Source organism: Zalophus californianus, chromosome 11 (assembly GCF_009762305.2).
Source record: "Zalophus californianus isolate mZalCal1 chromosome 11, mZalCal1.pri.v2, whole genome shotgun sequence".
Lineage (NCBI taxonomy): Eukaryota > Metazoa > Chordata > Mammalia > Carnivora > Otariidae > Zalophus > Zalophus californianus.
Genome location: NC_045605.1, coordinates 80,941,600 through 80,968,337, shown reverse-complemented (window position 1 = coordinate 80,968,337; position 26,738 = coordinate 80,941,600). Strand labels below are relative to the sequence as shown.

Genomic DNA, 26,738 nt, shown 5'->3' with positions numbered 1-26,738 from the left:
TTTCAGTTCAGGTCTGCTGCATGGGTTTCTCATTCTTCTGAGACCATCAGGGCACATGGGGCACATTCTTCTCATGGCAGAGGTTGGAAGGTCTCTGAAAGAGGAGTGGAAACTAGCCATGTCTCCTGAGGGCAAAGTTCGCAGTGGGCTCACTTTTACTCTGGCACAAATTCCATTAGCCAAAGCAGGTCACCTGACCAACCCCACCAAAAGTAGGAAGGATAGTAACTCCATTCCTAAAGAAAGGAGCTACCAAGTCACATGGCAAACAGCATGGCCAGAGGGAGAAGTGAACAGTGGGGAACAACAATGCAGTCCTCCCTCGTCGTCGTAGCAAGGGCAAATCCATTGGGAAGTAGAACATAGACCCCTTGTCCCTACGGCTCGAGTGTAAACTCCTGGTGGGCAAGGACCATAATTGTTTTGTTCCTTGTTCTACTTCCATCAAATTTGGAGACTTGGGGGGGGGCGCGGAAATGGTATTGACTATTTGTTGAATGAAGATAGAGAATTCTGGTCCAAGAAACAAAAGCAGGAATATTAACCCGAAATGTTATTTGTATGCATTTGTGAAGCTATGTCTTTTCCTTCAAACCTCAACAACATTTATCAAAATGGGAAGCTGGCAGCCAGTATTTAGAGCAGGCCAGAGGTTCCGCAGAAAGCCCTCTGTCAGTGTAGTTTTTCTGCCAGTATAAACCTTCGTTTAATTGCTCTGGCCTGACCATCTAAGAAAGACAAGCCCATCAGTAACATGTGGAAATAGAGATTGAACCCACAGCTTGCCTTTAAATGTCAGCAGCGTAGCTGTGGTGTTGGCCTGAAATTTAGGTATGGTTCCAACCCAATTGTCTTTTATAATTTGTTGTGTTAACAGACAGAAACCGTAAAGGGAACATCGTGGAGTCACCTGAAGGGCGACCAGCCCACTGAGGCTGCAGAAAGGACCTGTTTCTGAGCAGGGAGGAGGGGAGGCTGACCGGAAAGCTGAGAGCCCATGCCTTGCATCTAGCACCTGGTGCTGGGATCCATTGCTCTTCTTTCCCCCTCCCCCACTCCCCTCAGGTTTACCTCAGGGCCATCCAGTCCTCTTTGTGTGTTATTTCACATTATCTTTCAGATAATCATAGTGTATTTATATAATTAGCCTAATTGTGGGTAATTGTGTGCCGGCACTGTGTAATTATGAAACCTAGCCTCCAACACTGTGGCACAATCTGTAGGCAAGAAACACTGTACATGCAAAGCAGCCGCTTGATCCTTCTTCTCATTCAGGGTTTGTTTTTTCCCTTTCAAGGTGCCAGAAAGGCAGAACAGGCCACTTTGTAAATCCATTATCTGCAATCTGCCCCTGACAAGCACTTCGTAGAGTTTTGGCGCTGGAAGTCAAAACCACGTGTAGGGGGAATGTTACGTCGTTGTCTCTGGAGCTGGCAAAGGTTTACTTCTGACACTGAGGAGCAAAAGGGTCAAATTCTCATCTTGGGGCTGATGCCTTCACCCAGGGCAGTCTCATTGAGGGTGATTTTGAACTAAGGCTTTGTATGTGCCATCCTTAATACAGGTTAATTAGCATGAGTTTGGGGATAATGGAAGGATCTCTCCTCTCCCAGAACATCTCTGGTATCAGCGCCCACAAATGCCATTGTCTGGACCCATACTGGCCATAACAACAACTCTGTGTTGAGTGTTTAACATCTGCCAGGCCAAGCACTGTGCTGAACATTGACTTGCATTATCTTGAAGGGTAGGTACTATTGTTATTCTCATTTTACAGATGGGGAGGCTGAGGTTCCAAAAGGTTAAGCAAGTTGACCAAAGTCCCACAGCCGGTAAGTAGCTTCACAGGCACTTGAATCCACATTCTCTTGAGCCCAGAGCCCTTGCTCACACTATACTTTGGGATGGAGTGTTATCCACCTATGCACATTTGTTTTTAATATTTACTCACGTGCTTACTTTCCCTGGCTGCGTGCAGGTTGGGTAGGGTCGAAAGACTGGTGTGGGTGAGGGCAGGGATCACATTGAGAGGATGTGCAGGTGCTGGTGAGCACTGGTTGGGAACTGGAGGAAAGGATGGGGGTGAAGCAGGAGAAGGTAATGCAGGATGAAGAAAATCAGTTGTACCAGCAACTAGACTGGGTGTCGTGTGTGCAAGACTGAACCATAAGCTTCCCCAGAAAGTCTTCTTCACTGGGGCAGCACACTTCTGTCTCAGAAAAGTCCTGGGACTCCAAGAGATGCTCAATAGATGTTAGTCAAATAAACGAAACTCCTGGGTGGAGGGCGGAATAACAAACTCAGACGACCGCAGGGTCCAAGTGGTTATGAAAGTGAATGATGCTGGCCAGATTAAAGACAAACAAATAGTGTAAAGTGACAAATGCTAATAGGGACGAAGTCCCAGAGAGTATGTGTGTGACTTCCCAAAGTCACAAACCTAATGCATAGCAGAACTATTAATAGCACCTGGATCTCCTGACCTCCTATCCAGTGTTTTTTTCCATTACCGCTGCTATTTAAGCTCACAGATGTGTGTTCTTCCATCCACCATCACAGATCTGTTGAATTTAATCCATCACTTTCATTTTACAATGGGGAAACCAAGGCCCAGAGAAGGAAAGGGGCTTGCCCAGGGTCATATAGGAGGTAAGTAGCACAACTAGGCTTCCTGGATCACAGCCTAGGGCTCTACTAATCATGGGGTCTCATATATACCCAGGGAGTACCCTGACTTTGAGGGCAGTCAAAACTCTGTGAGAATTCATTCGGCTGTGTTTCTACCTGTAAATCAGGATACATTTTTTTATTACAACCGGGGAAGTAAAATACTGTTAACCCAAAAGTTAGATTTATATTAAAGATGGTTCCTTCATAGCATCAGAGAATGTTAGATCTGGAAGGGCCTTTAGAGAGCACAAGATCTGCCACCCTCATATTACAGATGAGGAAACTGAGATTAGTTTGGAATTAATGAGGAATATTTTTGTCATTTACATTATGGTTCTTCAATGTCATTCAGAAACTAGAGAAGGTGAGACAAAGAACAAAAGCCTAGTAGACAGAAGCTACTCCTCATCCCTTGCAATGAATCCCTTCTTACTCACCAATGCCCTTTTCTTCTGGAGTATTTAGGGAAGAGTAATCACCAGCACAGATGGAGCAAATTTTCCTAAAGGGATGCTAGCAGGAGTAGATGATGCCCAGTATCTTTGTTCCTGCATGAAGGGGCAAAGAGTTTGTCCTCATAGAGGATGTTCTTCAATGCTTAAGAGAAGGTAATCATTCCGGGAAGGCAGAGCTTTGAGCTACACGTTGAGAAGAAAATTAGAAAAGGAAGCAAATTTGTAGCAAGTGTTCCTGCAAGCCCTCTGCACTGTAAAATGGTCAACTGGGAATCTTGAGTAGTGAGACCTATACTGGAAACTCAGGAGCCCATGGGGCCAGCAGGTATTAAAAAGAAGGAAAGAGAGGGTGTTTGTCTTATCCCATTGTCAGATCCCGTGATTTTAACACTATCAGCTTTTCTTTCTCTCTCTCTCTTTTTCTTTCCAAGAGAAGCTAAACACCTGATTTTTAAAAATTAGGGACTAATTACATTTTTAAAAAACGCAGCATAGGGCAAAAACCAAAATGAAATCCCATATCTGAGGTCAGAGTTGGCTGCTGGCTTACCATCTTTGAATCTCAGTTTTAGAGCTTAGCTGAGCTGACCAACCAGAGCAGAGGTTGAGCTAAGCTAGGACAAAAGAGCAAGATGTGTGGGAAGTTCACTTGGAGCCTCCATAGACAGACAAACTGTTTTGAAGATCCAATTCTTCTTTCCCAGTAAGGTAAATGAACGAAAAACTTATCTTGAAAATATAATATTTGTGCTGGAGACGGTGCTGTTATACAGAAGGAGGCCTAGTTTAAGAAACAGGAGTAACGGTCTTAATGTCTCCAGTTTTTGCTTGATGACCTTCGGTAAATCATTCCCCTCTCTGACCCTCCAATCCATAAAGTCAGGCCCTTCAGGGGTGCCTGGGTGGCTCAGTCAATTAAGCCTCCAACTCTTGATTTTGGTTCAGGTCATGATCTCAGTGTTGTGAGATTGAGCCCTAGGTTTCCTAAGATTCTCTCTCTCCCTCTCCCTTTGCCCCCACCCTTCCTTCGCTAAAATAAATAAATAAATAATAAAACTATAAAAACTTAAAAAATATGAGGCCCTTCATCCTGCCTTAATTGCCTCACAGGTTTATTGGAGATCAAATCAGATAATGCTGTGAATCTACTTGGTAATCTGTAACATGTTATGCAAACAAAAGGGAGCCTTAAAAATCTGTGAATCAACTTTTTATGAGAAAATGGGGATACAATGGAAAAAGCACAGATTTTGAGTCAGATAAAACATGGGTTCAAATGCTGGATATCCCACCACCAGTCATACTGTCTTGAGCAGTATTTCTCTGTTTTGAAGCTCAATTTTCTCGACAAAATGGGATAATAGTGTTTCTCTATATAATGCTTTTGTAGGATTAAATGAACTGTGTATGTAAATAATGCACCTAGAATATCAGTGGGTGCTTGATAAACATTATTTCCTTTCTAAATATATAATTAGAATTCACTGCCTCATAAAGGCATTGCATTATAAAAGAGAATTGTTCATTAGTAACTTTCCCTATTCTGAAAGGATATGATGCTGAGCAAAGTAAAAAAAAAAAGGGGGGGGGATTTAGTAGATTAAAAAAAAAAAACCAAACAACTCAGAAGGAAATGAAAAGTAGTAGGAGACTGTTGTGGGGAGGCAGTTAGGGAAAGCTTTAGCCAGGAGGTGAAATTTAACCTAGTCTCTTGAGCACGAGATGACACTGGGCAGGCTTAACTGTTGGTGATGGCAGTGAACATTCTAAGCAGAGGGACAGCATGGGCAAGACCCTGGAAGAGAGATAGAGCAAGCTACTTCCAGAAAATAGAATGGTAGGCATCTGAATTATAGATCCTGGGGTAACTGAAGGAAGTAGGGACAACCAGAAAGGTAGCCAAGACTAGTTTGCATTCCTCAGGAGTTTGCTTTATTCTGTAGACAATGGGATGCCATCCAAAGGTTTGACACAGGGAAAAAACATGATCAGACTCACTTTGTAGAGAGAATTTTCTGGTTGGAGCATGGAGGACAGAAGAGAGAGGAGCTGTAGTAGAGGCAGAGAGACCCACTAGGAAGCCGTTCAACTAGGGCCATGGTGTGGGAAGGAGTGGAGTCAGGGAAGACTGGATAAAACTAGACTGGAAAGACTAATGCTGCCTTTGAATTATACCTCTGTAAGAGAAATTTTGGTATATTATTTCTGGGGCAAACATTTCCTTTTCCCAACTGGACTGCTTTAAAACCATCATTATTCCGGTCAATGAAGAAGAATGTAGGAGGCTTTAATAGGCTTCCTGAGTAGACCAATTTTTATTATTAAGATTGTTGACCAGGGAAACCAGTGGTAATAGATCCCATCTTACTAACTTCTGTCTGTGTCTCTCCTTCTGGTAGCCTCTTTTGAAATAATAATAGTATGTGACTACAATATGTTCACTCATTCTAAAATAAAGTCAAAATGATTTTATTTTACTATGAAACTTAAAGCAATCAGGCATCATTAAGTAGACCAAAAGGGATTATATTAAAGTTTGATATTAAAATGTTAACATCTGTTTTGGTCTAAGGCTTTTTTGAACTTTCCAAACTTTCAGATGAAGAAATATCAAACTAAATTGAAAGACCCTGAATGAATAAAATAACTTTGTCTCCTCGAAAATTCTGGAAGAGAATGGGAGATAAATTCTATCTTCAGGGAGAGATAAAAGGAGAAGTGTTAAAGAGATTTTTCTGCACTGCATATATGAAGGGCTCCATTGAGGGTTGCTCTGTGCCACTTAATTTTGTTTTAGAGGGAAAAACTTTGCTCACCTTGTTCTTAGGTTCCAGTTCCCAAGCTATAGCAATCAGAGTCCAATACAAAACAGATGGCCACTCGAATGGAGTAATTTAGGAGGGTTTAATGAGGGGATTATTACAAAGGTTTGATAGGATTAAGGAAAACCAACAAGAGATGGTGAAGCACCTTGCATCTAGTAACAGCCCTTGGCACAAATGTTAGGAAGAGGAAATAGATCCAAAACTTCTTTCAGTCAAAACAAGATCAGTTCTTCAATTTTATTATGTGAATGGCCTCTCACATGGACAGAGTGGGTTGGTATTACTTAACTGATACTCAGGTATTTGAGGCTAAGCAATAAAGGTCTTCTAGGTGCTAGAGTCTGGGCATACATTTGGGTTAGTAAATATAGTCCTTTATCATTATTTTTTAAAGCCAACAGCAATCTTTGGATGTTTACCTCTTAATCTTTTCCTAGTCAAGAGTTGAAGGAAGAACAGAGCTAATCCATATTTTCCCAGGAGAATATAAGCTTCACAAGGACAAGGACCTTTGTCTTTATTGTTTCCTACCATATCTCAGCTTCTAGCTCATAATAGAACCTTGATATGGATTTCTTTGTGGTAAATGAATGAAAAACTTATCTTGAAAAAAATGTAGTAAAAAATCAAGAGACCTCTTGGAACCATAGCAGTTGAAATTTCCCTATTTACAGTTCCCAAAAGTGTATGTTGAATTTTTTATACTCCTTTTGGGAGTTTAAGGAACTATGTCCAGATAACATCCAGAGATACTGAGTTTTTTGAAACTGTCTCCAAAACTTTGGCCCTGACCCTTATCAGAAATGTGCTTGTGGGTATGCCATCTGGAAGGCAGAGACTTAGGACTTGGCTCCAGGGCCATGGCTCCTAGGGGAGGAGAGTTGAACATTGTTCACCATGTAAGAATGCCAGTGTGTCTGTAGGCTCCAGCCTGAGGGAAGTGTCCCGGCTCGACAGTTGGACTACCCCTCTTTCTGGGCCTTCAAACTATCTTCCTTTTGTGCAGATTCTATTTTAAGGTTTACTGAAGATCAAATTATGTGTTTCATCTGAATTGACAGTTTAAAACCTTGCTATTTGTTTTTAGGCTAGTCTATGATACAAAAAAAAAAAAAAAAGATTGGATTCAGATGCTTGGGTTTGGTTACCAATTCATCAAATTACAGGTATTGATTGCAAGTTACTACACCTTAGCATCTGATACCCTTAAGATATTTAAATGGGCACTATCTCATTTCTCTAAGGGGCTAGCATTCCATAGCAAATGTATTTTCTAGCTAGTTGCCCCCCAGATAAGCAGCATTAGAAAAATATTTAATGAGTCATTTATTTTTATTTTAACAATAACATAAAATGTGGTTAAAAGGTCTTTAAAGGAAAAATAACCCACTGATAATTCCCAGACTGTTTTTTCTTATGTCATGTTTCTTTCTAAAATTTGTTCATCTACATGAGTATTTTATATAATTAAAAATCATAGTTATAAATTTTATTTCTCTTTTCTCCCTAATCTTATGCTATAAATATCTTTTATGATTTTATATGTACCTTAATTTACTTACCTATTCCTCCTGTGTTGGACAAATAGGTTCTTTTTTTAATTTTAATTTTTTTTTATGTAATCTGTACCCTCAATGTGGGGCTCAAACTCATGACTCCAAGATTAAGAGTCACATACTCTACTGACTGAACCAGCTAGGTACCCCCAAATAGGTTCTTTCTAATTCTTCTGCTACTAAGGTGAAAGTAGAAAGAGCATGTTAATTTAAAGTTAAACAAAATTATTCTGTTAAATTACTTCCAAAAGCTAAATATACAGAGGATGAATTGCTATGCCAGATGAGAAAGATTTGAAATTTTATAGTCCTCTGATTGCTAATGTTATTCTGCTCATCTGGCTATGTAGGTAGTTGTCCTGTCTCTCTTGCACTGCTCTATTTGTATGCTATGGGTAGACATTACTTGAGTTCAAAACGTGTGCCACTGAATATATGTTATTAATGTTTTCCCATATCTGGTTTGGGTGAGTGAGAGATACACTGTTGTTAAGTCTCATGTGTTATGCTGAATAACCTAGCCTATGCTGATATACATGCAAATTTGTCTGAATAAACTCTCAAAGTGTATATGGAGGAATAGAGTATTAACATTGTTAATGACACTTGATATGTGTACTGGCTGGCTAGTGCTGCAAACATGCTGTGTAAAAACTTTCCAAAACCCAGTGACTTAACACAATGATGATTTAATCTCATGGATCTGCTGTTGGGTACATCCAAGCTGGGTTCAACTTGGCTGACTCTACACAACTTTCATGCTCTTCCCACAACAGTAGGTTAACTTAGGCATGTTTTTCTGAAGATGGTAAAAAGCCTCATTGGTCAGGCTCACTGCCAATAAATCACTTCCCTCTGAGCTTCATCCACTTCTGAGCACACCATAGCCGGGCCCCTGTGCACTCCACTGCTCCTGCTGGCCGTCTTGGCCCTGGGCCTGGATGTGAGCCCCAGGACTGGTGGGAGCAAGTCTCCAATGGTGGGCACCCCATGGGATGCCAAAGTCAACAAGGAGGGCATGCAGCAGGCACTGAACTTCACCCATACCACAGACAGCAGGTGGTGCACACGTGTAAGCAGGTGATGACTAGGATGAACTACTTCTTAGACATGGAGATTGGCCAAACCAGATGTACCAAGTTCCAGCCCAACTTAGACAGCTGTCTCTTCTATGACTAGCCACATCTGATGGGAAAAACGCTCTGCTCCTTCCAGATATACACTGTCCCCTGGTTGGGCAAGACCTCCATGGTGAAGCCCAGTTGCCAGAATGCATAGAGGACCTGTGACAGGCTGGCCCCCTCTGGCCCCATTCTCCTACCTCCCTCCCCCTTGCAGAGCTCCTAAGCCTTGGAAGTGTGGCCTTGCTCAGGTGGATGTCCCCTCAGTATGCTGGTCCAGTAGACAAATAGAGAAGCGTTCTGGGGCATTTTCTGAACAGCAAAATGACTGTAATTCCCTTCTTTTCATTGCTTTCCAGATGCACCAGTATGTAGTGCAGGTGTTTTCCTCTCTCTCTTAATCAACAAAAAGTAACATCAGCTAAAAAAAAAAAAAAAAAAAAAAGCATCATAGGTCATACCCAACTACACAAACATGTTCATTGCAAACCCCTATCACCCTTGCTAATAATACCCCGTTAGTGAAAACAATTCACAAGGCTGACCCTAAAGTCAAGGTCAGGGACATGCACTCCACCTTTAGAGGGAGGGACCAAGGAGAAAGGAGAAAAATTGGGTCTGATCATCCAAACTACCAAAATATGTAATGACATAGTACTTAACCAAAGATAGTACCAAATCACTTTTCTACTGTTTCCATAAGCCTGGAATATTCCTACAATTTTAGTATCTGTAAATGTTATCACTGATGTTTTCTTCATGCTCATTTAATGGGTGTAAAATAGTATTTCTGTGTTACTTTACTTTTTATTTATTTCATTAGCAATGAGAATCACTTTCCCTGTGCATTGGGATACTTCATTTGTACTTCAATGGGGACAGTTCTGGAATGAAAAAAATGCTACTTTCTTTTTAAAATGTTGTCATTATAGCTGGATGTTTCAAATGTTACAGTTATCCAATGGGAAGATTGCAGCTTTTCTTATTGCTGGACTCATCTGTGGACACAAATCTTGTTTGAAGACTCCTTTGAACTCCTTAGGAACTGATCTGACCAAGAAGTACCCTCTAGGTGGGATATTTCACCAGGAATGGCCACTTAATCCTGAGTTTCTTTTTTCTTTTTTCTTTTTCTGAGGAAAACTAAAGGTCTCTATTTAAAATCTGGCATTTGTATTAATATATTTTATACTTTGTGATATTTTTCATACATTTCCTCAGTAGTGATATTTGGTAAAGAAGTTCAGTGGCTTTTTGCTAGTTCCACAAATCTTACCCAGTGTTTACGGGCATATTTATGCAGCATCTGAATATTTGTACCCAGCAATGTCTATTTCTTTAGGAAAAATTTAAATGCAGTTTATCTGCTGTTGAGTGTCCCTTTTATTTTCCATTCATAGACATATATGTGACTTCCAGTTCGACCTTCTGACAAGTGAGTGTGGAAGAACACAGCAGTTCTCTCATAGTTGCTTGAAATTAGGAAAAGCACTTTTTTCCTCCTCTAAAATGCTGAAGATGATCAAGTGAGTAGGCAATGTTGAATCATTGTGAAACTCTTTATCTAACCAGTTTAAGGGATTCAGATAGAATATATCTGCTTCATCAAGGTACTGATTTTTTCCAGTCAGCTCTGGGGGACATCGGAGAAATCTCACTGGAAGTGGGTAGTGGACATGGCTATAATAAGGAGTAGAGTGTCAAGGTGTCATTATAAATACTGAAGCTGAAGATTTATTGGGATTTTTGTAACAGAGTTCTTGAATATGAGTCATGACATCAAGAGTACCTCACTGATGAACTAAACCAGTATAGAGGGCAAGGAGCATATTCGATAAAAACAGGAAACTGAGAGCTGGTTTCTTCCACGTTTTCAGGTGGTTTAGTAAGTACCCACAAAACACCATACAAAATGGTAAGACTGGATAGATAAACCTGAATTCTTTGTGGCTCAACATGCTATAGACTAGCAGTGTCCACAGCACAGTTACCAAAAGTAATTCGGTACCTCTTTGGGGACAGAAAGCAGCCATGAATAAAGAAGGGTTGAGTACCCAAGACAGGTGGAAATCCTTGACTGAAGTACCAGTGCCATGGATGAGAACCATGAAATGTTCCCAAATTCTGAAGCACATTAGATTTCAAAAAGTCATACTGAAACAGGGTCCATTGACCAAAAAAAAAAAAAAAAAAATATGATCAATTATCAGAGACAAACTCAAAGTGACAAATCCTATAGGTAAAAACTGATGCAGAATAAAATCAAGCTTTTTCTGTTCTTGCCAGAAATGTCTGAAGACCAAAGGTATCCATGGAATGATAGCTGTGGGACGAATTATGAAGGTAAGTGCCACCAGGGACAAGTACTTGACACTGTTCATAGACTTTGAACCTTCCAAAGGATAGTAAAAAAGAGCAATTATAGTGAGAACAGTTTCCACAGTGTTTGTAAGAGTTCTTACAAGCAATACCAAGCAATACCATGTGAACCAAGAGCATAACTGGCAAAAAAATACCCATCTTGCCATTTGCTGATGCCATTTTCTAGTTGCTTCATTAATGAGTAGAGTCTGATGTCTGCTATAGCAGACAGAAGTGTTGGGCAAATCTAGGAATCCAAATCTCTGCGGCACTCAGTGCTCTTCCGGGGGCTGAGGTACAAAGTTGATTTTCTCTTTTGCAGCTTCATCTTCTCATGGGAGTGGCTCTGGAGACCACGGAAAAAGAGTTGGCTATGGTCACCCTCTTGCTTCATCCTGCACCTACTTCAAGGTCTGCTGTGGATCCCCTCTAATCCTGAGTTTCTTGAAGCAAAAATTTATAAACTTCATCTTTATAGAGATACTGATAGTGCTTGACAAGTTGTGGAATGGAATAAAATGGAATGGTCTGGGCTGTGCTGGTCTTGACCAAGTTTAGAAAAATATATTTCAGTTAATTTTGAGCTATTCAAATACCAGTCTTCACTCATTGACATCAAGGAATCAATATCTCAGTGTTCCCAGTGTTATAGTATAAGAACTACTTTTAACTCTTTGGAGAACTTTGTTTCCCTACAACATTCTGCTTCCTTCTCATAAACTCTAATCTAGTAAAGACTAGTATAAACATCTAAAGTATAACTAGTTCACCTAAGAGTTACACAATGCTTTTCCTTTAGCTACATACACATTTCCAGACTGTTCACATCTCAGACATCTAGACTCATATATCCAGCTACCTACCTAATATTTCGACTTGATTGTCTAACAGACATTTTAAATTTCACATGTCAAAAATTGGGCTCTTAGCTTTTCCCATTTCAGTAAATGACAATTCCATCCTTCCAACTGCTCAGGATGAAAACCTTGGGGTCATACGTTACTCTTTCCCTCACACACCATATCTAATCCCATATCAGATACTCTGCTTTTCCTTCAGAATAGAACCAGAATCTGACCATACATCCACTGCTACTACCCTAGGCCAATTGCAATTATTTCTCATCTAGAATAGACCCAAGGAATCTCTTTGTTTTCATTCTCTTTTTTAAAATAATTTTACTTTATTTTTTTTTCATCATGATAAGTGTACTCTTTTATCCCCAGCACCTATTTCACCCATCCCCCCACCCACCTCCCCTCTGGTAACCATCAGTTTGTTCTCTATAGTTAAGAGTCTGATTCTTGGTTTGCCTCTCTCTCTCTTTTTTTTTTTCCCCTTTGTTCCTTTGTTTTGTTTCTTAAATTCCACATATGAGTGAGATCATATGGTATTTGTCTTTGACGGACTTATTTTGCTTAGCATTATATTCTCTGGGTCTATCCATGTTGTTCCAAATGGCACGATTTCATTCTTTTCAATGGCTAAATAATATTCCATTGTATATATATACCACATCTTCTTTATCCATTCATCTATCAGTGAACACTTGGGCTACTTCCATAATTTGGCTATTGTAAATAATGCTGCTATAAACATAGAGATGCATGTATACCTTTGAATTAGTGTTTTTGTATTTTGGGGGAGATAAATATCCAGTAGTACAATTCCTAGATCATAGGGTAGTTCTATTTTAATTTTGGGGGGGCGCTACATACTGTCTTCCACAGTGGCTCCATCAGGTTGATTTCCCACCAACAGTGTAAGAAGGTTCCCCTTTCTCCATATCCTCACCAGCATCTGTTGTTTCTCATGTTGCTAATTTTGCCATTCTAACAGGTGTGAGGTGATATCTCATTGTAGTTTTGATTTGCATTTCCCTGATGATGAGTGATGTTGAGCATCTTTTCATGTGTCTATTGGCCGTCTGGATGTCTTCCTTTAAGAAGTGTCTCTTCATGTCTTCTGCTCATTTTTTAATTGGATAATTTGGGTTTTGTGTATTGAGTTGTAGGATTTCTTTATATATTTTGGTTACTAGCCCTTCATCGTATGTTATTTGCAAATATCTTCTTCCATTCTGTAGGTTGCCTTTTAGTTTTGTTGATCTTTGTTTTCATCCTTGAAGGCCCCCAATTCTGTTCTCAACACAGCAATGAGAGTCATACTTTTGAAACCCAAATCACGTCATACCACTCTTTGCTCAAAATTCTTCACCAGCTTTCTACTTCACTCTGACTTATAGCAAAAGTCCTTACAGTGAAGAGACATTATCTGTTTTCCTTTCCTATCTCTTAGAAATATCTCTTACTTCTTTCCTCATGGCTTACACTGCTCTAGCCATATTGGCCCTCCCGTGGTTCTGTGAACACTCCAAGGATGATTCTGTTCCAAAGCTTTTTGCTCTTGTCTTTTCCTTTGCCTTCTCTTAGCTGTTCTCTCAGATATCCTTCTTCATTCCCTTAAGATCATGTTGGAGGCCTTCCCTAACCATTCTTGGAGTCCCTATGTTCCTTACCCCACTTTATTTTTATCCCTGGCACTTACTGCCGTCTGATGCAATACATATTTATTCATTCATTATCTGTCTCCCTCACTAGATTGTCAGTTCCATGTGGGGGCAGGGACTTTGTTTGGTTCACGACTGTATTTTCAGTGCCTAGGTCTGGTATACAGCATGTTCTCAGTAAGTATTTGATAAAAGAAAGACTGAATAAATAATACCGAAATTCTTCAGTGAGATATTATTTTCTGGAACTTCTTATTCTTCTGATGCAAGCCTATGGAAATTAGCTGGTGGCCCCATAAACTGATAACAAGAAAATCATAGATCGGTTAAATCCCTGTTCAGAAGATAAGTTCTATTACTTGTATCTGCATAGGGCTTGGTTTGCAGATATTTAAGGTGGTCACTCACTCAGAGAGATCACTTTCCTCTCTTATTTTCTTGAATTCTGATAATTTCTTTGTGACTAATGGAGGTTAAAACTTTTTTCTAAAGTTCTTTGTTGAGTAAAGTATTGTAATAAAGTCATGGAGTTAGCATTGAAGAAATTGCTGAGTATTTTCATAGCCATCTGCCCACACAGGGAATATGATAAAACCATTGAAGGAATACTGGAAGAACTACTAAAAGTCCTTGAGATAAAATAATATGGAAAGGGTACATACCTGATTTAAGTGAGTGAATGAATGAATTTTCAACTGATTTATTGAAGGCTGTTTCTTTCATATGAGAGATGTCTATGATGTTTTAAATCCTACAGTAATGACCAAGGATCCTTTTTTTCTTCCCCACCCTTCCTTCTCCACACTATGTCCTCCAAAATAATATTCTCTTCTTTGCCCCCAAGCTATTTTTCCTGCTTTTCACCCTGCCTGAAAATTCATGTTTTCCTTTCTACCTTACTCCTACTCATCCTTCAGCTTAGACATCATTTCCTGTGCACGTAGGAGGGGTCCTGGACCCCTTCTGTTTGGGTAGAACTGTGACTGGATTTAGCTAATGTGTTCTGATAAGAAGTGACATGTATCATTTCCGGGCTATAGCATTTCATTGGTAGTTCAAGACCCTCCTGAGCTGTATTCCCTCTATTATTACTGGTTGCTCCATTAGCTTGGATCCCTTGCCAGCCTGCTTTGGACTTGTACTATGAATGAGAAACAAATCCCTATTGTCTTAAGCCATTGAAACGTGTGGATTTTTTTTTTTTTTTTTTTTGCCACAGCATAATCTGGCCTACCCTGATTGATTCACATGGCTATGTGCTCATCCTATGCCTCTCCAAAGCACTGTGGAATTTTTCCATTCTTTGTAGTTACTACTTCTTTTCTAATTTGGGTATGGGTTGTGTCTATCATGTTTACCATTATATGCTCAGTACTCAGGACAAAATGTGCTCAATAAGTATTTGTTGAGTTGACTTTCATAGTTTTATGAAGAAGTAGCATTGCTGCAAAATTTGTATAGAATACAAAGCCCCACTTCGATCCTTGATTTGAACTAGATCTTCACTCATCCAGTTAACCGAAATCAAATTGGCCTTAGTCAAATTCTCCTTCTCTCCTCTCCATGAAACTTCTGCCTTTAGAAAGGGATAGGCTGAGTGAAATAAGTCAATCAGAGAAAGACATGTATCACATGACCTCACTGATATGAGGAATTCTTAATCTCAGGAAAGAAACTGAGTGTTACTGGAGTGGTTGGGGGTGGGAGGGATGGGGTGACTGGGTGATAGACATTGGGGAGGGTATGTGCTACGGTGAGCACTGTGAATTGTGCAAGACTGTTGAATCACAGTTCTGTACTTCTGAAACAAATAACGCAACATATTTTAAGAAAAAAGAAAAAGAAGAAGATAACAGGAGAGGAAGAAAAGGGGAGTATGTCAGAGGGGGAGACGAACCATGAGAGATGATGGACTCTGAAAAACAAACTGAGGGTTCTAGAGGGGAGGGGGGTAGGGGGATGGGTTAGCCTGGTGATGGGTATTGAGGAGGGCACGTTCTGCATGGAGCACTGGGTGTTATGAACAAACAATGAATCATGGAACACTGCACCAAAAACTAATGATGTAATATATGGTGATTAACATAACAATAAAAAATTAAAAAAAAAAAAAAGAAAGGGATAGGAAGTCTCAATATAGATGGAAAGATCCAGAGGGAAAGATTGAAATCCACTACTCTTCAGCATAGTAAAGGACCATAGACTGGCTCCAGAAGTGATGGACAGAGCTGGGACTTTGCATGAAAGTTCTCCACAATTGGGGAGTTTAGGAAGAATAAATGATTATTCTCATTCTGTATCACATGTCAGAATCTCAGCATCTTTCTAAGAAGTAGAAAAAGTAAAAACAAAGTAGAGAAACTAGCTGCCAGCTCATCCGAAAGTTTTGCTAACAACCTTGAGAATACTCAGAAATGAGATGGTTAATTTTATGAAACTTGATTTATAAAACCAGAGATGACAAATCACAGGATTGGAACAGATTAATTACCAAACATGTGTCCTTCTTTCATGCCTTTTTTCCTTCTGTCAACAAATATTTACTGAGCAGACACTGTGGTGAACATTTTGTAGGAAGAGGAGAAAAATTCACAATTTAGTAAAGGAGACAGACAAATAGGAAACATCAAAACAATTTTATAAGAGCAACTAAGTGGGAACTACAGAAAGTGAAATCAGATAGGAAGGGTCTTCAGCCCCGGCTGGAGGAGCTCAGCTGTCCCTGAGTGTTCTCTGTTGTAGACAACTTTCATCCCAATGAAATTTAGGATGGAAGATCAGCATGTTGGAACCAGCAAAGTGTGATAATTCTCTCCTTCCTCATTCCTCTACAACCCCACTGGCATGGCTCCTAATATGTCAACCTCTTTTCCTTTGTATTTAGTGTTCCCTCTGCCTAAAGTGATCACTTTTTCAGCCTCCCACAGGCTGGTTCCTTCTTATCCAGAAGGATCCTGGCTCTGCTCCAGGATCCCCTCTTCGGAAAAGGCCTTCTCAACAGCCCTGTTTAGAACACCCTCTTTCCATGCATACTAAATTATCTTCTTGCACTTCCTTTTCTTCCTGTTTTTTCCCTTATCATAAGCATTCATAATTTTGCTTATTTATTCATTGTCCCCCAGACTTGAACTGAAAGGTTCATGAGGACAGGATACATGTCAATTGCGTCCCTGCCACATCTCCAGCGCCTCGAATGAGACCTCAGACATGAAATGCCCTCAATAAACAACTACTGACTGAGCGACGAAGGAAGGAAGGAAAGAAGGAAAGAACAGATCCAAGTAGACCAGAAACAGAGGGCTATCTGGTTCAATGGGTATGGATCAAGTTCACCAAAGTCAGGTAAATCAGGCAGGTAGCTCAAATCTGGGCAGGAAAATCCTATACTTTGGAATGGCCAGTAGTAGGGATTAAGGACCCAGGTAAACATGAGAGGGGTCAAAGACTGGGAAAGCCAGGCAGTAATGGTCGGGATCTAGCCAGGGAGCTGAATTCACAGGTTCAGGACAGCAGCAAGAATACATTAACCAGAACCAAAGGTCTTCTGCCCAGGACCTGAGTTCATCGAAAGCATACAAGTGTAGGCTGGCAGGAACCCAGGGTGGAAAGCCTGACAAGCTTAGAGCGAAATCTTTTGAGCATGTAGCCACATTCACCCTCCACATCCTTGGGCTCTCAGGCAAAACACCAACAGCCTCATCTTGGCCAAGTGTGGCTTTTTACTGTACCAGAATGATAAGAGAGGACAACACTGTGACTTGTGTCTATGTATATGAAAAACAAACAGATTTTTGCAGGCATACAGATCTTAGATTTAACCCTAGCTCTACCACTTACTAGCTGGATACCTTAGAGAAGTTTACTCAATCTCTCTGGTCTTAGTTTGTTCATTTGTAGCATAGTGGTACTAATGACCAGCTCTCAGTTTTTGTGAGCCTGAAAGAGACTGTGACATAACACACTTAGCATAGTGACTAACTTATGGTAAACACAAAACAAATGGCTGCTATGTAAAAAGATGAACGTATACTTACATAAGGGACTGTGGTTCTGCACTTATTTATATTGGTGGATGCATAGACTCTGGAGAGGGTAGTAGCTACTCTACAAAGATGGCTTCCACTGAGTCAATCATGCAATATTCTCACTCTTGTAAATTCCCTCCCTGAATATGGGCTGGCCCTATGACTTTCACCAGTAGAATGTAGCAGAAGTGACATTGTGCCAGTTCTGAGCCTATAAGGACTGACAGCTTCTACTTTTGGAACTCCTGGGCCATGACATAGTAAGTCCAGCTACTTAGATTTCATGAAGACTCCATGTAGAAAGGAAGGCCCCGAGACTGTACAGAGAGATGGGCTTTACCTGCCCCAGAGTCCCAGCTGAGCCCAGTCTTCCAGCGCGCCCTGCCAAGGTGCCAGACATGAGAGCAGTTACCTTGGATATTCCAGATGACTTCAGCCCAGGACTATTTGACTGCAGCCACATGAGAGACCCCAACCGAGACAGCAGATGAACTGCTTTGTTGAGTCCAGTGGACCCACAAGAATGTGAGAAATAACAAAATATCTGTTGTTTCAAGCCACTAAGTTTTGGAGTGGTCTGTTTTGTTTCCTTGCAATAGATAACCAAAACACTGAGGGACCTGAGATTTAGCTTTCAGGAGCTGGGTTTTCTCTTGGGTCTTTGCCAGACCTAGGATAAAGGCAAGGTGCTACATGCAGGCACGTTCCAGTGTTGGATCCACATTTGCCAACTGCATTAGCAGGTCTAATTTGCTGAACCCCTCCATCTGGCCTCCAAACTCAAACCTGGAACAATTTGAGCCAATTGCCTCTTCAAGGTCAATAGGTAGCAGCTCAACAAAATGGGTTTCAGCTAGAGTTTGCAACTGCTGCTCAGCCAAAAAAGTAGCCATATGATCCTATCCTGAGTTTAGCAACCCTGGGATGTGAGAAGCAGGAGTGAGATTAAGGGGATGTTACAGACTGCTCCAGATGTCTAGCAACTGGGCAGTAAACTCGAGACCAAGGATGTTGTTGAGGTGAAAACCAAGTTGTAAACTAGGACCGTCTGGCTGATACTGGATTTCAGCCTTCAGACAGTAGGACGAGTGTTATTGGTGTTGAGCCCTTTCTGAATGGCTTCAGGAGTTTGTGTTGCTGAAAAGATGGTGGGGAAGCTATTATATTCGTTGGGCAGCAATTAGACTAAAAGTGCCAGGGAAGCAGATGCCCACAGTTTACTCCTGTTGGGGCAGGTTTTATTTCATCAGGCATTACAGCGTTGCTCAGAGAAAGGGTGGAAGGCGGGTGGTGCCTGCAGCAGGGCCTGGGAGGAAAGCTGGAAGGCTCTCCTATCACTAGGTGTCCAGCACTCTCCATACCACAGTGACCAGCCAAGGAGACAAGCTGGCCGAGTGCAGACAGACTGACAGGCAAGCTCTGCAAATGACTAAATCATAGGTTCTAAAGGGTCGAACTCTGAAATGAGGAAAGTTGCTTTTAGTAATTGTGAGTGGGACAGAGAACCACTAAAATATAGCTTAATGGTGTAAAATGCTTGTTCTGACATCAAACGTCCTCTGGATGTTCAAGTCCTACTTCTGTCTGTCACATACCAGCTCAGCTGTGTGGCCTTGGGTGAGTTACTTAACCTCTCTGGTCTCTACTTTCTCATCTCTCCAATGGTAATAACAGTACTAGTTTCATGGAATTACTATTGCAAGAATTAAATGAGATAGTCCATACCACGCACTAGCACAGGGCTTGCAAAAGTAAGGGCTCAATAGATGGTAATTATTTGTCTTAGTAGTAGTACCAGTACTAGCTGTCCTCATTCTGCCATCTCCTGGAAAAAATCCTAATCATCCTTCCAAACCCAGGAAGTCATCCCTGACCCCCACTGCCCTGGAAAGAATTCACCGTTCCCTCTTCCATGCCTTGGATTTATCTCTGTCACTGTGCTAGGGATTGTTCTAAACACTTCACGTGTATTAAGTCATTTAATCCTTGCAAAAATAATACACATGTAGGACTAACAGCATATCTCCCCTTTTACAGATGAAACAACTAAGGCACAGAGAGGTTCAGAAATGTGCCCAAGGTCACACAGGAAATGCTGGAGCAGAGATTCCACCCAGGCTGTCTGATTCTAGAGCGCACAAGACATGCTGCCTCCATTTCTTCATATTTCTTTCCATCCATCTTCCCTCTTAGAATTAGGGCGGGGATGGTCTTTCCTCATTTCTATGTTGGCAGAGCTTAATGCAGCACCTGCGCAGGGACAGCACCGTGTAGAGGTTTAATGACATTCAATCTGAACTGAGGCCCATCTCCTGCCAGTCTCAAGAACTCTTTTTAATCCAGCCTGGATCTTGGAATTCAGATGATATGTTAATGTTCCTTTTTCCTAAAAAGTTATCCCTGATATATTGTCCTCACCCCAGATCTTGACAAGAGTTCTCATAACACATAAATTAAAATGTGACAGCTGGATGAATCCATTACTTCAGGAACTCTAGGGAGGTCAATTCTGGTGGAGTGGATGCAGTAATGGTTGTAAAGACCCTGCACTTGGGAAGGTGATCAGTAAACACAGGTCTTCCTCTGCTTCCCAGAGCCTCCTGCCCAGGAGGCTGTTTGCTTTGCACACACAGGTAGAGCCTCATGGTCTCAGGCCAGGGGTTCTGGAGGTAAGTGCTGGACAGAGAGAGAATCTGGCATTAGTCCCAAATCTGACATTTTCAATCTAGCTAACTTTAGGGGAGTTCACTGAGAAGGCCCCATGCCTGGGGGATTTTTAAGTCTAGTGGGGCTCTGAGTTTGTTTACAAATGGGGTGGTAATACCTATTTCTTAAGGCTGTTGTGAAGATTGAGTAATATGTCTGAAATATTTGAACATAGTGCTTGTTATCAGTGGTGTGAAGAACATTTGGCCAGGGGTCAGCTGACCTGGGTCCCAACAGAGCCTGATTTGGGGATCATGTGTGCGCTACATAACCTCCCTGTGCCTCAGTTTTCTCAACTGCAAAATTGGATGGTGATCGATAATCTTTTCCTCATAGAAGGGCTATGATGATTGACAGCTGTGTGAGCGAGTGAGTGTGCATGTGTGTGTATAAAAGGCAGAGTGCTGCTGTGCAAATAAAAAGGATAATAATCATTAAATGCTTCACACTTTCCAACAGGCTACTTGAGAGCCTGGTTTCCACTTTGAGCAGGTGCATCTCTGCCTTTGTAGCAGTCATTTTCCTGGCTGGGGTTCAGATTAATAGACTGACAAACCCTGACTTCTGGGAGTAGCTGAGGCCATTTAAAAACGAGATACTGAATGAATGAACCCCACAAAGGCTTCTAACAAGAGAAGTGTCAGTTTCTCTAGTTCCCAGATTCTCCCTCATCCAGGTAGGAATGGGATGGGAGGAGGAGAATGATGCTTAAAGGGATCTTAGTGGTCACTGGGCTTTAAGAATGCACAAGTGGAGGCCTGGGGGACTGAGATGACTTGCCCAAGTTTGCCCAGCGAGTTAGAGAAAGAGATGGGAACTCATTTCTCTATACCATGTACCCTCCTAGAGCCAGCACCATTTAAAAATTTTTTTTTAATTTTTAAAAATTTGTACTTTTTTATAGAACTTTTAATTTAAATTCCAGTTAGTGAACATGCAGTATAATATTAGTTTCAGGTGTACAAATAGAGTGATTCAACACTTCCATACAACACCCAGTGCTCATCACAAGTGCATTCCTTAATCCCCATCACCTATTTCCCCCATCCCCCTACCCACCTGCCCTCTGGTGATCATCAGTTTGTTCCCTGTAGTTAAGAGTCTATTTCTTGGTTTGCCTTGCTCTCTCTCTCTCTTTTTTCCCCCTTTGCTCATTTGTTTTGTTTCATAAATTCCACATACTAGTAAATCATATGGTATTTGTCTTTCTCTGACTTGTCTCACTCAGCATAATACTCTCTAGCTCCATCCACAACATTGCAAATGGCAAGATTTTATTCTTTGTGATGGCTAAGTAATATTCCATTGTGTATATATATGTATGTGTGTGTGTGTGTATATATATATATATATATATATATACCACTTCTTCTTTATCCATTCATCAGTCAGTCAATGGACACTTGGACTATTTCCATAATTTGGCTATTGTAGATAATGATACTATAAACATCAGGGTGCACATATCCCTTTGAATTGGTGTTTTTGTATTCTTTAGGTAAATACTAGTGTAATCACTGGATCATAGGGTAGTTCTATTTTTAACTTTTTGAGGAACCTCCATACTGTTTCCCAGAGTGTCTGCACCAGTTGACATTCCCACCACAGTGCAAGTGGATTCCCCTTTCTCCACATCCTCGCCAACACCTGTTGTTTCTTGTATTGTTGATTTTAGCCATTCTGACAGGTGTGAGGTAATATCTCATTGTAGCTCTGATTTACATTTCCCTGATTATCAGTGATGTTGAGCATCTTTTCATGTGTCTGGAGCCAGCACCCTTTTTGAAAAGGAAGGACTGAAGTGGGGTGCAGGGATGGGAGAGACAGAGGCTGCATCAGAACTGTGAAATGCCTCAGGGATGTGGTGACAGGTAGTATCTGGTGTAATGGGGTGTGGTGACAGACATTATCTGTAACAAGGAGGAAATGTGGACCTCATAGATAAACTTAGACCCAGGGAAAGAAAGTGCAAAACTAGCTAAGGCATCTGAAAAAGAAATGATAATTATTATTATAGTTAATAATTATGTGACTTTCCTATATACTGCGCACAGTTTTAAGTGTTTTAATCCATTTAATATTCATAATGATCCTCTGAAAATAGATACTACTATCATTCTCATTTTACAGGTGAGTAAACTGAAGCACAAAGAGACTAAGTGACTTGCTCAATTTCCTATAGCAGTGATAGAATTAGGATTTGAACCTTGGGCATATCCTTGGTGGTGTGCTGTTGTCCCCCCTGCTGTGCTTCAAGACAAAGGAAAATAGTACAGAGTTTGGCATCAGTCAGACTTATCAGATCTAGCAGCCTCCATAATCTCACCAAAAAGGAAAATTATATCTTCCTTACAAGTTGCTTTTTTCAAAGAGATAATAAATGCAATATACTTTGCACCAGGCTTGGTGGTTGGGAATCTAGCAATAACTAGTGATTCCTGCCCTGTTCTTTGAGTGTTTCTTTCTCATTGTTGAGACCAGGATTTTGTAGAGAAAAACAGAGAGGTAACATTTTTCCATTGGGCCCTAGATTTAGTTATACATCAACAAATTTTACAAATAGAGAAAATGATGGCTTAAGGACGCCCCATATATTTCTCTTGTGAAATTTCTGGAAACATTGTTAGGACAATGAATTTTCTATTTCCAGTTTTCTTTTTGACAACTGAATACTTTGATTATAATACAAAATTGGTTACTACCCAAAAGATAACTTGTATCTCCATGGTTCTCAGTGGAGATAGTTCTGCAACATAAGGAGCATTTTGAAAATTTGTGGGGGTATTTTGGTTGTCAAATTACTGGGGGGTGGCTTTCCGTGGGCTGGGGCCATGGATTCTAAATGTCTTGCATTTTATGTAGGCTAACCTGCATATGAAGAAATTTTCCCTATCCTGCATGACTTTCAAATATCCAAGTAGGCTTTCATGTAGATAAATCAAACAATCTGTTTATAATTATTTGAGCTTAAAATTGAACTGAATCTTACATATAAACACAAAGTATGGACTGATTTTTTCCACAAAGCAACATCACATAAATAGGACTGTCCTTTCTCCGGTGTAGAACTCTACCAAGAGTAGTTGACCCTTTGAAAAAATCACATTATTGATGGCAACACCACCCAGGGTATTTGAGTTAGCAATACAATACCTCCTTATCATTCTGTATTTGTTGCTGTCACATTCCTGGAGATTCTATGCATAAGTGCAAGGGTCTGATTTTCTTCAGTAGGTGTTCTAGTGTAGTCATAGCTAAACAGTTACATATTGCCATAGATGTTAATTTATTTTAAAATGGTTTCCTTTCATTTCTATTATATTCCAGTTAAGGTATCATTGATCTTTTAAAAAATGTATATGTAGGTAGGCAACATCATCTATGAATTTCATTTTACAATGATAAAGGGAATATTACAAAATGTTGTTTATAGAAAGAAAGAATTCTGTTTGACAGAGTTGGAGCACTCTGATGTAGTAAAGCTAGTTGTGAACCTTATTTTTTGCAGTAAAGCACTACTATTTCAGGCTATGCCTATTTCAAATTATAATTATTTGACTTGGCTGAAGTTTACTGCTAATGACTAATAAAGAAGAATTTGCTGGTGAATTGAACGATATAGCGTTTCCTTCAGTGAGTTTTGGAGAACTCTAGTTCTAAGTGAATTGAAAGTTATATATAAAGGGAAAAAATCCATAGTAAAATTACTTTGGGAAATGGTTCGGTGAATAAGCTAAACCGGTTTCTTTACTGCAGGACTTTTTAGAGCCTTCCATATGCTATTCTGCAGTGGGTATCGCTAAGAAGAAAATTAGCATGCTGTGTTCATTCAACTATGGAACATATGCAATTGTAAAATCTTTAAAAAACAAACTTTCTAGGGGTGCCTTAGTGGTTCAGTCAGCTAAGCATCTGCCTTCAGCTCAGGTCATGATCCCCGGGTCCTGGGATGGAGCCCCGTGTTGGTCTCTGGGCTCATCTGGGAGTCTGCTTCTCCTTCCTCTGTCCCCTCCCCCTGCTTGTGCTCTTACACTCACTCTCTCTTTCAAATGAATAAATAAAATCTTTAAAAAAAAAACCTTTCCAAAGGACATTTTTATTTTGATGCTAACAGCTTTGCTAATTACCAATGGATTTTTTTTTAAAGATTTTATTTATTTGACAGAGGGAGAGAGAGAAATTACGAGAGAGCATAAGCAGAGAGTGACAGAAGGAGAGGGAGAAGCAGGCTCCCTGCTGAGCAGGGAGTGGGACATAGGGCTCCATCCCAGAAGCCCGACATCAGAACCTGAGCTGAAGGAAGACACTTAACTGAAAGAGCCACCCAGGCACCCCTACCAGTGGATTTTTTTCATGAAGAGAATACATGTAAAAGTGTCTTGAAAATAATATAGTTCTACAAATGAGAAGTGTTATGTGGAGAGAGCCCTGTGGTAGATGTGGGCTGTTTTTGTCTGGTCAGCACCCTCTCCCTTTCTTCTAGTAACTGTGTCCAGCCCCCAGCTCCTTGCTTTAAGGATCTACATCTCCTTCTATTCTGCCTGTGATTCTAATGGGGCTTCATGGTTAGGCACATGGCCCAGGTCTGGCCAACTGTAGCTCCCCATACCCTTGGCTATAGTGGTGGGTCTGGATGTTGGTATGCATCCATGGTGGGCCAATCAGAATCCAGGGAATCCTCTGGGATTCCTTTTGTACTAAAATTGTGTGGAAGAACTTCACTCCTTCTAAGCCACAATACTGCTGAATGTAAGATCTGAGCTACTAATGGAGAGGTTTCCCACCATGTGGAAAATGCCTTCTGCAAAGTGAGAGATTTGGTAACCCTGGACTATTTCTCCTCTTGTGAGCTTGTTACTTGAGCCAGTCAAATCATTTAACCCAAAGGTTGCTGATACAAAACTCAAAGTCAACCTAGGTTGATGTCCTTGAAACTGGACCGCTACCCATGTGACATTCACAGGCTCCTCTGAGACTCAAGCGTTTCATCCATAAGATGCCACAGACATCTGATCTGCTTACCCCTTAGATTGTTGGAGACAGTATATGTGAAGATATATACTAAAACAGTATACATGAAGTACCCCCAACATATACTGTAAAATCTATTATGCCATTAAAGCAAGTCCATTCAGAGCTCAACTAGCATTTATTTTTCAAAGTCACATATTCAGATTTATTTCACTCTAGTCAATTAATTGGAGTTTCTGAAGTTTGGACACCAAATTAGATTGCTTCTTTCTATACTGAGGAAGACTATACTGCCAAGATACAAAGAGGAAGGCTAAATATTTTTGCAAAATATGGTCTCAAAATCATTTGTATCTATAATCCCCTGGAGGAAGAAATTATGTCTATTTTTTAAAAAAATCTAAATTCATGGGTTCTCCTCCAGACTTTTTGAATAAAAATCTTCAGCCTTGGTGCCTAAGAATATGCATTTTTTTGTTTAAATTCAATTAGCCAACATATAATACATCATTAGTTTTTGGTGTAGTGTTCAATGATTCATCAGTTGAATATAACACCCAGTTCTCATCACATCACATGCTCTCCTTCATGCCCATCACCCAGTTACCCCATCGCTCCCCCCAACCTCCCTTTCCACAACCCTCAGTTTGTTTTCCAGAGTCAAGAGTCTCTCATGGTTTGGCTCCCTCTCTGATTTCTTCCCATTCAATTTTCCCTCAGTTCCCCTATGATCCTCTGTGCTATTTCCTATATTCCACATATGAGTGAAGCCATATAATAATTGTCTTTCTCTGCTTGACTTATTTCACTTAGCATACTACCCTCCAGTTCCATACATGTCAATGTAAATCGTAGGTATTCATCCTTTCTGATGGCTAAGTAATATCCCATTGTATATGGAATCTTCTTTATCCATTCATCTGTTGAAGAACATCTCAGCTCCTTCCGCAGTTTGGCTATTGTGGGCATTGCTGCTATGAAAATTGGGGTTCAGGTGCCCCTTCTTTTCACTATATCTGTGTCTTTGGGGTAAATACCCAGTAGTGCAATTGCTGGGTCATAGGGCAGTTCTATTTTTAACTCCTTGAGGAACATCCACACTGTTTTCCAGAGTGGCTCAACCAGCTTGCATTCCACCAACAGTATAAGAGGGTTCCCCTAATTTTAGCCATTCTAACTGGTGTGAGGTAGTATCTCATTGTGGTTTTGATTTGTATTTTCCTGATGACAAGTGATGTGGAGGATTTTTTCATGTATCTGTTGGCCATTTGTATGTCTTTTTTGGAGAAGTGTCCATGTCTTCTGCCCATTTCTTGACTGGATAATTTGTTTTTTGGGTGTTGAGTTTGATAAGTTCTTTATAGATCTTGGATGCCAGCCCTTTGTCTGTTATGTCATTTGCAAATATCTTCTCCCATTCCGTAGGTTGCCTTTTAGTTTTGTTGACTATTTCCCTTGCTGTGCAGAATATTTTTATCTTGATGAAGTTCCAATAGTTCATTTTTGCTTTTGTTTCCCTTGCTTTTAGAGACGTGTCTT

General features: G+C 40.5%; 1 pseudogene; it reads right to left on the bottom strand.

Annotated features, from left to right (window-relative positions):
* Nucleotides 1-9,987: 9,987 nt before the first annotated feature.
* LOC113913610 overlaps nt 9,988-26,738 on the bottom strand; it is a 46,207-nt pseudogene continuing 29,456 nt past the window's right edge.